The 12,220-nt window shown below is 42.5% G+C and overlaps 1 protein-coding gene across 1 annotated transcript in view; it reads right to left on the reverse strand.

Moving 5' to 3' along the window:
• TMEM108 (transmembrane protein 108) overlaps window positions 1-12,220 on the reverse strand; it is a gene marked incomplete at its 3' end in the record, with an annotated part of 372,786 nt that overhangs the window by 142,508 nt on the left and 218,058 nt on the right. The gene's annotated exons all lie outside the window — the stretch shown is intronic.

Consider the following 12,220-nt stretch of genomic DNA (forward strand, 5'->3'; position numbering starts at 1 on the left):
TGAATCTAATTATGTGAATCTAATTTACGTATGTGAATCTAATTTTTCAACTATATATTTTATGATATCTAAATGCCAATCAAGTATTTCTGATGAAAATTCAGTGTCCAAATTGAGATGTGCTGTAAGTGTAAATTATATAGGGGGTTTCAAAGACCCGGTATGAAAGCAAGCAAACAAAATACTTCACTAATAATTTATAAAATATTAATTACATGTTGAAATGATAATATTTTAGATATACTGGGTTAAATAAAATACATTACTAAAATTAATTTCACCTATTTCTTCCCACTTTTTCTAATGTGGCTACTGGAAAATATAAAATTGTGACTTACGTTCTCTATGTCTATCAGACAGTACTAATCTAGACCATAACTCCAACCCCTTTCAACATGGGTCTCACCTGACAATATGAACCACCCAAGAAACCTGCCCATTGGTCCTCTACCTGGTTCATTCTGTTTTAATGCCATTTTGTTGGGGGAATTTCATGAGCTGGGCACTGTTCAATGCTGGGAATACAGGATGTTGGCTTGTAGCTGACATTCCAAGGGGAGATGTAGGCAATGCAAAAAACAAGGCAAAGAAAATGTCAGATGGCTCCATGTGCTATGCAAGACTTAAACCAGGGTAACCTGATGGAGAGAGCCTGGGTGGAGAGGAAGCTGCTGGGAGGAGGTCAGGGGGCCACGCCCCAAGCAGCAGGGAGCCAGTCATGCCAGGTTGTTGGAATACTTGAGGAAGGAAGAGAAAATCAGTGTGACTGGAGCACAAGGCAAGGTGGAGGGTGGTGGAAGGAGAGCCTAGAGTGAGCACTGCACCTGGCTCCGTGGACCCATGTTTGAGCCTCTGACCTCACGTCAACCAGGCTTGCATCTTGAACAAGTTACTTATCCTCTCAGGATGGCATCCACTGCTTCATCTGTCAAATGGGGTGACAATTACTAAAGGATCTTCCATTCAGCTCTGAAAGTATATGCTTTTATGACTCTTCCATATATTCCAGGGAATAAAATCTTGTCGTGGAAAATGGAAGAAAAAGGAAGCAAGTGGAAACATCCTGACTGCTAATCTCTTTCTAGATTTAGCAATTGCTTATCTGATGCCTCCTCTTTCTCTTCCTCTCCTCCTCCTCCTCTTTTTTTTTTTTAAAGAAAATGAACTTTATTTGACATCAAGCCAACTCATTTTCATGTAGCATCAGAAGGTAAACTTCTGAATTCCCTGGTGTACACACACAAGTTTTTCTCTAAAACCTGGATCAGCTTCCTCACAAGAACAATTAGACGTTCTGCATAAAGACTGCCCTCCTTCCTTTATAATTATACTACAATTCTCTCAGAAGTCTATAAATAATTTCCTAGTTTTTAGAACTTTATATTTTTGAAGCATCTGTTGATTGGGGAAATCTGGATCCTCAGACTGGCAATGACTCTTGCCAAAGTTCCACCTATGGGAAAACATTCCCAAGGAGACCACATGTGTAAGAGCCACATCTCCAGGGAAAGATTAAAATACCTGGTCCCTCTCATTTATCATCCCAATTTAATCATGCACAGGAGAAGCCCATGGGGCCACATCTGGCGGGATTTCAATTACACCTCTAACCACAGACATCTTCATCACCAGCCCTTCGCCGGTCACCTCCAGTCCTCAGCTGGGACTCCAGACAGGTTCTCAAAGAAGGAGACTTAGCAGGAGGACTCGTAGGGGAAAGGACAGAGATGTAATAGTTTGCATTTGTAATATGGTGCATAAGAATGAGAACAAGGTCCTAGAGATAAAAGAGAGATGAAGTTTTACTTTAACTCCAGAGAAACGGAAGGAGTAGGGGAAGGGGTGATAATGGTGGTGAAATAATAACAATCCAAAATTTATAGCTCTGTTCCAAATGCTTTGCGTGTCTCAGTGTATTAAATGTGATAATATGCATGCCACTAATTTAAAGTGCTTAAATGGTGCCTGGCACATGCACTGACCCACCAATCAGGGAATAGGACGCTCCAGCTCTGTCACCCATGATGGGGACAAGGCCAAGATGTGACCTGCGCTCTTACCAGAGTTCACAGGAGAAACTAAGCCCAAGCCAGCCTCTGTGGGGCTTTGTTGGATACGGCACCCTTGTGGGGCCTCCTTCCCTTTCCAGGCCCACTCCCTATGCCCCTGTTGGTTTCCTGGGAATGTTTCCCAACAAGTCACTTCTTAGGAGTCAAGGTCTGCTTCCAGGGAGCCTGACCAAAGACACTTGCCAAAAGAGAAATTGAATGTCCTAACAATATGAGACCAACTTTTTGGGTGAAATATGGGACATTTTTTCCCTATGGAATTTCTATGGCCAAGCTATTTAAATAAATAGTATGCTTTATTTCTTAGTTCAATTATTTTGCAGTTACCACAGGTCAGAATAACAATAACATATCAAAGACATACTGTGACTATATTTGTCTGAGCCTTCTTTGTGAGTGCTGCTTAGATGAGACCTCAGGTGTTCAGACAAGAAAGCTGCCCAGCCACTTGGGCTTCTTTCAGACTGGCACTCCCCCAACCTCGGAGGCTGTCCAGGCCTCATAATGGCCTCCAGGCCAGAGCTGGAGTCTTAATTATCACCATCGCTGTTCCAGTGCCCCACTCTAGAGCTTCCAACCCTCCCTTCCCATCATCTCCCACTGCAACCCAGGATGCCGGGGCATGACCTAGCAGGCACTTGGGGCACGATACTGGTCCCTCGTCTAGGTGACTCAAGGACTCTGGCTTTTGGGGAAAGTGGGTATGCTCTCATTTCTTCATCTAACCATGGAATTTCAAAGTAAACTGTAGCATCTTTTCATCTCAGAGGGCTCTGGGCTCTCTCCTGAGCCACCTTATAATTAGCAGACCCACAGCTGCCAGCACAGAGCCTGGGCTCTGCCCTGTGGGGAGACAGTTGTCTGACTTTGAGAGAACATCTCAGGGAAATCATTAAAGCCCTTATGCTCAGTGTTAACCAGACTCACTCATCACCGTTCAGGGGAATCTAATTCTTGCCTCTTCTCATCAAACACAGCACAATTATGTACCCAGTACTGGCATTCATTGGTAAGGTCAGGAAACATAGCTTGTGCACCAACTATATATAGCACGGGAATCACAGCTAGAGCTGCTCCTGCCCTAGGGGCTCACCCTCAGCGTGCCTCTCACACCCCCTGAAGCTCATAGCCCTACAGCACTCAGTTTCTGCAAACCTTTCCTGGGAACTTTTACACCAGCTCAATTCACTGTTTTTGTTTGTTTGTTATTGCTTTTGTTTTTTTAAACACTTAGCCCTCTAACCACCACTAGCTACAGCCCTCTCTTGCCCTCACTTTATGGAAAACGTCTCCAAAAAGCTGTATAAACTCATAAGCTCACTAGTTCCATTTCCTCATACCCTGCTCCTCAACCCACATCCACCACTTCCTGAGCACATATTCTGAACTGGGCACTGTGCTAAGTGCTCAATATACTTATATTTCCAACTCAATGAAGTATAGCAATATCGTGCTCTAGTTGGTTGAGGGGTGGTCCCTCAAAAGTTCTATGTCCTAACCCAGAAACCTGTTAATGAGACCTTATTTGGAAAAAGTATTTTTGCAGATGTAATGAAGTTAAGCATATTTGAGATGAGATCATGCTGGATCCAAGTGGGCCCTAAGTCCAATGACAAGTGTCCTTACAAGAGACACACACAGGAGAGACACAGGGATAAGAGGGAAGGCCACGTGAAGACAAAGGCAGAGTTTGGAGTGATGCAGCCATGAACCAAGGAACATCTCGGAAGCACCAGAATAGAAGAGTCAAGGAAAGATTCTCCCTTGGAGCCTTTGAGGGCAGTGTACCTCTGCTGACACCCTGATTTCAGACTTCTGGCCCCCATAACTGTGAGAAAAAAAAAGTCCTATTGTTTGAAGGCACCAAGTTTGTGCTAATTTGATACGGCAGCCATAGGGAGCTTTTTATAGATGGGGAAACTGATGAAGACGCTGGGGGGGTGGGCGGAGTAATATGACTGGCCACAGCTCACAGGGCACCCTGATATCCTGAGTGATATGCTGGTGCAGCCAGATCAAAGACAAGAAATTAACTTTTGAGGAGCTGTCAGGATACCTGCAGCAGACAAAGGATTTATGCCCTGCAGGAGAAAATTTCAGAAACTTCTGAAGGGGAAGAGCAAAGAGAAGAGAAAGTCTGGTGATGGAGACGAACGAAAGGAAAGGAAGGGGAAATGGGTGAACAGGAGAGGGAGACACGAAAGGAGAGCTGGCAAAGGCAATGTGGCTTAGGCTTGGGGAGCTTCTTGGATTCTAGCCTAAAGAATCTCCAGTGTCCATCACATTTGTAAAGGCAATGATTAAACTGTTCAGAAAACGTCCACTGAAGATTTATTACAAGCCAACATGAATCTGCTGGGAAAAAAATCCCTTTTCTTCATTTAAAGAGTTAACATTTAAATTTGCATAAGTCTCTATGTGTAAGCATGTGTAAGCATGACTTCCCTCACCTATGTTCCTGCCAACTATGTAATGGAATACACTTGAAAGTCATAAAATTGAGTTTCTTTAAAATATTTTATTCCTCAGTCTTCATTGACATTGCTTACAATGAGAATGCCTTACTAATGTTTGGTTATTCTGCATAAGAGAGTTGTTGACTCAATGCAAATTTAAAAATCACAACTTAGGGCTTCCCTGGTGGTGCAGTGGTTGGGACACGGGTTCGTGCCCTGGTCTGGGAGGATCCCACATGCCGCGGATTGGCTGGGCCCGTGAGCCATGGCTGCTGAGCCTGCACATCCAGAGCCTGTGCTCCGCAATGGGAGAGGCCACAACAGTGAGAGGCCCGCGTACCGCAAAAAAAAAAAAAAAAAAATCACAACTTAAAATGTGAAAGACATTAAATCAACATGACACCTTTAAGGGCCCAGTATGCACAGACTTCCTGGGTTAATGTCACATTTCAAAGTGTTACCTCCTCAATTTTCTGTGTGAATGACTTAACCTTCAGAACCAAAGAGACCTGTTCTCCCTAAGAGAACAGATGCATATTTTTGCATAATAAAAGAAAATCCAGCCTCAAATTCTTTTTTTTTTTTTTTTTTTGCGGTATGCGGGCCTCTCACTGTTGTGGCCTCTCCCATTGCAGAGCACAGGCTCCGGACGCGCAGGCTCAGCGGCCATGGCTCACGGGCCCAGCCGCTCCGCGGCATGTGGGATCTTCCCGGACTGGGGCACGAACCCGTGTCCCCTGCATTGGCAGGCGGACTCTCAACCACTGCGCCACCAGGGAAGCCCTTGTGCCTTTCTTAAAACAGAGTAAAAATTAACTTCCAGTGTATCCTGAGGAGTAACTGAAATGTCAAGTTCTAACAGTTCCTAACCCTGCAACACTGTGATTCTCCTGGTTCTCTTCCTGACATCTTCTCTCCTCCTCTTCCTTCCCAACTGACCCTGATTTTGTTCCAAGATCCATTTCACCACTAGGCAGCTCAAGTGATGCAGGGAAGTTGAAAGCATCTTTGGCTCCAGGACAGACCTTCTTTAGTCTAAGACAGTGATTCTCAAAGTGTGGTCCCTGGACCAAAGCTTCAGCATCACTGAAAATTTAGAAATACAAATTATCGTCCCCATCCCAGATCTACTGAATCAGAAATTCCAGGCACAGATAGCCCAGCAATCTGTATTTAAACAAGCCTTCTAGGTGATTCTGTTGCATGGTTATCACTGCTATAAGCCAGTGATTCTCAACCCTGCTTGCACATTAGAATCACCTGATGCCCAGGCCCCATGCTCCCTACCCCCTCTTCCAAACATTCTAATTGATCTGCGGCGGATCTGGACAAGGGGATTTGTTAAAAGCTCTCCAGGTGATTCTAATGTACATCAAGGTTTGAGAAACAACGATGAAAGCCAATCAGAGTAATCCAGTCTAAAATACTGAATTGCAGCTCGGATGAAATGGATGCCTCCCATTTCCATAATGCTGACTGGAGACCAAACATGTCATTACCATTATTATAGCCACTGGTGGTAGCACTTCGCTGTTTGCTACTAAATGGAGCATGCTCTTTTACTTTCATGGCCTCCGGAGTGATAGATTTGCAAGGGGTGGAGGACAGACAGTCCAACAGCTGTTTGGCAGTGGAGGCATGCTCAATTGGCATGTTTTGTATGGAAAGAGGTGAAAATCATTTAGATAAGAATTCGTGGCAAACCAGGATTTGAACCCAAGTAGTCTTAATCCAGAATCTGAGCTCTTAACTGTGGCTGCCACAGTGTCACTCCACATGGAGGTTATGGCCAGGCACCTTCAGTGAGAGAGGGAAGCACCTTCAATGGTGGTGGAGGAAATGAAAATTCTTCATTTCGTATGCAAACATAATGCAATATCTTTATAACTGCCTGTAACATTGGAAAGAGCTTACATTTCTGGATTTAGTTCTTGTTTGGACATAAATTCCATGTCAGTTATGATTCATACCACCTCTCCCTCCTTAATTTCAGGGAAAACTTCCTCTCACTTCTCAGGAAAAACAAACCATGAAGACAGTGGTTCTCAAATATTTTGGTCTCACGACCTCTTTATACTCTTAAAAATTGAGGACCACAAAGAGCCTTTGTTTATATGGGTTATATCTACTAATATTTACTATCCTAAAAGTTAAAGCTGAGAAACAAAAAAATTAATCCATTAAAATAACAATAAACTCATTACATGTTAACAAATAACATTTTAAATAAAATATAACCATAATTTCTAAAACAAAAATATAGTGAGAAGGGTGTCATTGTTTTAATTTTTGTAAATCTCTTTAATATCTGGCTTATGAAAGACAGCTAGCTGGATCTCACATCACCTTCTGCATTCAATCTGTTGCAATATAGTTGAAGGCTATAAACCATAAAGATAATGCAGTTGGAACTTCCCTGGTGGCGCAGTGGTTAAGAATCCGCCTGCTAATGCAGGGGACATGGGTTCGAGTCCTGGTCCGGGAAGTTCCCACATGTTGCGGAGCAACTAAGTCCGCGTGCCACAACTACTGAACCCCGCACGCCTAGAGCCTGTGCTCTGCAGCAAGAGAAGCCACTGCAATAAGAAGCCCGCACACCACAACGAAGAGTAGCCCCCGCTCGCCGCAACTAGAGAAAGCCCGCCTGCAGCAACGAAGAACCAACACAGCCAAAAATCAAAATAAATAAATTAATTTTAAAAAATACACCTCTTAAAAAAAAAAAGATAATGTAGTTGGAAAAGGAGAGCCTCACAGACTTCCTGAAAAGGTCTCAGGGATCCTGAGAGGTTCTTGGACCACACTAGGAGAACTGTTGTTCCTGGTAATGCAAAGCCATTGAAAGATCATCAGCAGAGGACAAGCTGCTATTCTGTGGCAATGTTAGGGTGAAGTAGAAGGAGGAGGACTGAGATTAGGGCAGCAAGAAGGAAAACTATTAAAAGGGTTCAGGCAAGACCACAGGAAGCCCTTCACTGAACAGAGACAATGTGGATGCAGAGAAATGTATTCACAACAAGTTAGAGTCCATGGGAGCTGGTATCCAACTGCATCCAGGTTGAAACAGAGAACAAATCGAGATGACTTTAGCTATTCAGGGATGGAAATCCAGGAGGATGGTGATGATAAGGGTATAAATAGGGCATAATAAGATCATTTCTGGTTTAAGTTGGCCAAAGAGGCAAGAGATAAGCCAGAAAGAGAAATGAAGATTCAAGACCATTGACTCAAGGAGATTCAGAGAAATGGACAGGCCCTGGGAAACTTATCTGTTTAAACTGCTATACTCGATATGGTTTAAAATGACACCAACACAGCATTTGCCTTGAGAAGGTAAAATTAATTTCTTTAAAAATGCAAATATCCCTGAAAGTTATGGAGAAGCTCCCTAGCCAATGAAGCATACCTTGGCATTAATTAATTTAGATTGCTTTCTACCCTAATGAATACATGAGAACTTCAGATCACAGACCAGAGTAGGGCAGCTGGTCTGGGTAGGTACCATGGTGGGACTCTGGGTCTACTATGGGATAAGGATAAGCATGGAGGAAAAAGAGAGGGAAAATGTTAATCCCCTGTGGAAGATATTACTATGTGGATATTTCTCGTTTAAGAAGTGCCTGGAGGGACGAATAAAGTCACTGGGTAGCTGGTTGGCAAAAAGTGCTAGTTAGAGCTAAAAAAGCACCAAAGACATTTTGCTCACTGTAAAGTATTTTTAGGGGCTTCTGCCCAGTTCCAGAGATCAGATGAGAGGCAGATCATCCCATTAGAAATGAACTCCATTCTCAACCAGCTTCTCATTATGCCTGAAAGAATCTAGAGAGTTGAGTAATATGGATCTTGGGGTGTGTGTGCATAATTCAAGTCTGAGACAGATGCAATCCCCATGGGCCAGGTAAAGAGGGCAAAAAAGGTGATATCTTTTACCTTCTAAATTCTACAGGTTAGGGGCCCAAATCTACAGCAGGAGTTCTCTTTCTCTTCCACCTTCTGAGTAACAGGGACCCATGAACAGTTCTCTGGATTGAGCAAAGGATTACTTTTTGTATGGTCACCACAGTTCAGCATATTCCGAGGATGCAAGAACAAGAAAGATGTACCAATAATACAGAGTATGAATTAAGAATACAGATGCCTGGGTGTAGAGCAAATGCTTAACTTACTAAACATAATTGCTCCTTAACTCTGAGTAAGTATCCAAACAACTTTGACTTAATTAGATATTAGTATATAAAAACTTATGTTCATGAGCTCAAAAGGATTGTCTTGGTCTTCTTAAAAATGAAGTAACGCAACAAATTTCCAGTACACAGCACCCAGACAAAGACCAAATCTGTCAACTCAGGACTCAGCGCCTCTCCAGTAATGTCACGTTCTTCAGCATTTGTGATGATGTTCCTTATTTTCCATTATTACTTTTAAAACAAATTGTGACATGGCCTGGGAAAGGCAGCCTTGATTGTGTCAACTCCTTCCTCTGTAGAATGAGATCAATGATAATTAATGTCCTGCTTGCCTAATAAGGTTTGTAAGGATCAAATTCTGTAAAAATGTCATTGACAGACGAATGGATAAAGAAGATGTGGCACATATATACAATGGAATATTACTCAGCCATAAAAAGGAACAAAGTTGGGTCACTTGTAGAGACGTGGGTGGACCTAGAGACTGTCACACAGAGTGAAGTAAGTCAGAAAGAGAAAAACAAATATCATATATTAATGCATATATGTGGAATCTAGAAAAATGGTGCAGATGAACTGGTTTGCAAGGCAGAAGTAGAGACACAGATGTAGAGAACAAACGTATGTACACCAAGGGGGGAAGCGGGTGGTGGGTGGTGGTGATGGTGGGATGAATTGGGAGATTGGGATTGACAATATATATACTAATATGTATAAAATCGATAACTAATAAGAACCTGCTATATAAAAAAATAAAATTCAAAAAAAAATTCTGTAAAAATGTTTTGTGAACCAAATGTCAGTTATAGCCAAGCTCCTAGAGAGGCTGTATCCTTCTCTTGCAGACAGGAAGGCCCAATAAGAGAACAGGCATTTACTGTAGTTCTTCTATATACCATGGTGGTCATATCCCATTTTATATATGAGGCACATGGAGATTAAGTAACTTACCTAACATAAACTACCGACTAAGTGGTAGGGATAGGATTTGAACACTGGCTGGCAGCTCAAAAACCCAGATATTCCTGGCACTAGCTTCACACCTACTTTATTACTTAGGTCTAAAAAGGAAAAACGAATGCAGCATTTGTTTTCTACATAATCACGAAGGTTCTCATCACCACCTTCATCCTCAAGCTCTTAGTCATTCCAAGGTATTGTTTAAAATGTGTTAAACCTTCCCAAAGGGCTAAAGCTGGCAGGATGAAATACTCAGTATTGCACTGTGGGATGAAGCCCAAGAAATAAAATAAAGGCAGAGACAGTCAGTTGTAATAAAAGTAAAATATTAAACCCTCAACTGCCCTGCCTGCCAAAGACTGCATCCCTCAAGCACACAAAAGCCTCAATGCCTGGTGATTGTGATGTACTGACCCAGAAAGAGCTTGGATTTGTTTTTCAGCCTTACCTGACATCACTAATAGGATGCAAACTTTGCCCATCATGGGTTAGAACCACCCCTGTCTAGCCATAGGGGCCACACTGCTCATTTTTTCTGTGTGTGGTGGAGACACCAGGCAGGATAAAAAAAAATGGACATGAACAAAGAGGTCCGAGAGACCTGGCTATGAATTCCAACCTCATCACTCACCACCTGATCACCCTCGGCCGGTCCTTAACTCACTCATTGCTAACACTTCTTCATATTGGTGCATTTACCTCTGGAGTGAGTGAGATGGCACACGTGAGCTGATCAGCACAGGTCTGGGAACACAGTAGGCACTCCAGAGGGAGGAGTTTCTCTGATGAGCCTCATGGACTGGCTCATGTCCACTAGGAAGTGCTTGACTTTTTTTCTTGTTAAACAGATACTCTCTGGTAGACTAAAGATGATTACAAATTTCTACTACTCTTGCCTTTGAGAGGTGGAGTCCAATCCCTCTCCCCTTGGGTCAGGGTTGGTCTTAGTGACTTCTTCCGCCAATACAATGTGGCTGAAGTATTGTTCTGGGATTTCCAAGCCTAATTCTTAAGAAGCCGTGTAGGTTTTGCCCAGGCCTCAAAGCCGTGAGGTGCCATGTATAAAGTATGACCACCCTGAGGCCACTATTGCTGTGAGGAAGCCCCACTTTGTCCTGTGAAAAGGCCTGAGGGAAAAAGGCCCCAGCTCTTGGAGTTATTCCAGCCCAGATCCCAGCCACTGTGGAGCAGAGAGTCTGCCAACCCCAATCAAACTGCAGATACATGAGCAAAATAAATGATTGTTGTTGTTTTAAGCTACAAAGTTTTGGGGTGATTTGTTATGCAACAAAAGATAACCAGAACACTCTGTCCCCCCTCCAAATTAAAATCAGTTTGCTGAGTCACATAAAGTAACATAATAAGTTTATGTTGCCTCTATAGTTCTCAAGTCAGTTTCAGACACTGAAAAACCATTTTGTTTGTGGACAATGTTAATCCAGGCATAAATGAACAATTGGCTGACCAATGACATATATGATATTGTTTGTGTATGTATGCCAGAGTTTAAGTTATCTAGGACTTTACTAAATATCTAACTCATCTCATGAAAAAAATGCTATAAATAACAGCCTGTCATCTCAGATGAACTTATGAAAACCACTCTCTGAAGCCAGACTAATTGATCTATTGCCCAAGTGCTTCACCCTTTCAGCTGTGTACAAAGCTGGGCTCCAGCCCACAATCAGCCAGCTAGTAATCAGTGTGGTTTATTGAAGGCCACTACCTACCTCCTAATTTGGGTTGCTTGCGTTTCTAGGCAAGCTTGCAAACAATGAAAAGTGTTAAGACAAGGTTAGTTTCTGCAGCTATCCAGATAGTGTTTGAGGAAAATCTCTTCAGCTTTCCAGTATGTTGGACCTGGGAGGATGGGCACTTGTTATAGAATAAGACTGGACTCTAAACCACAGAATACTTCTCTGATGCCTTTCAGATAATATATGACCTTATAACATGCACACTCTGGGGCATACAATCAGCACAGGTGAATTCAACAAACATCCTGCTGCCTTCTAAATCTACTATGCTCTTTTTCGTTTCTTGTTTCTTTTGCCTGTAAAACCTGCCTTGCCTTCTTGAGGGTGTATCTGTGTGAGTGTGTGTGTGTGTGTGTGTGTGTATGTTTGTGTGTAAAATCCTATTTATCCTTCAAATGTTCCCTATCCCATCAAGGCAGAATTAATCATTTCTTGATGACACTACTTCTTCAATCCGTAAAGCCTTTTCTCTAACAAGCAAGCTTATCATTAAAAAACAAAAAAAAAAGGTAACAAACCCTACAGAATACATGGAGAAAGCATATGAGAGAGTCCCTATAACTCTTGGCGATGTTCCATCAGGCTGAAATCAGGCTGACGTGATCTGTGTTTCGGGGATTAGAATTCAATAGCAAAAATGAGTCAATTAAAACACCCAACCAGAATGCTGTCTGTAGATAAAGTGCTTTGCACTGGGGGCACAACATAACCTGAATTGCTAAATTCTAAGGCTGACTGGTGATTTGCATCTCAATCTATTTTCATGTTATTTACTTGGCAAAAGTTAACAA

This window comes from Leucopleurus acutus (assembly GCF_964270905.1).
Source record: "Leucopleurus acutus genome assembly, chromosome: 5".
Lineage (NCBI taxonomy): Eukaryota > Metazoa > Chordata > Mammalia > Artiodactyla > Delphinidae > Leucopleurus > Leucopleurus acutus.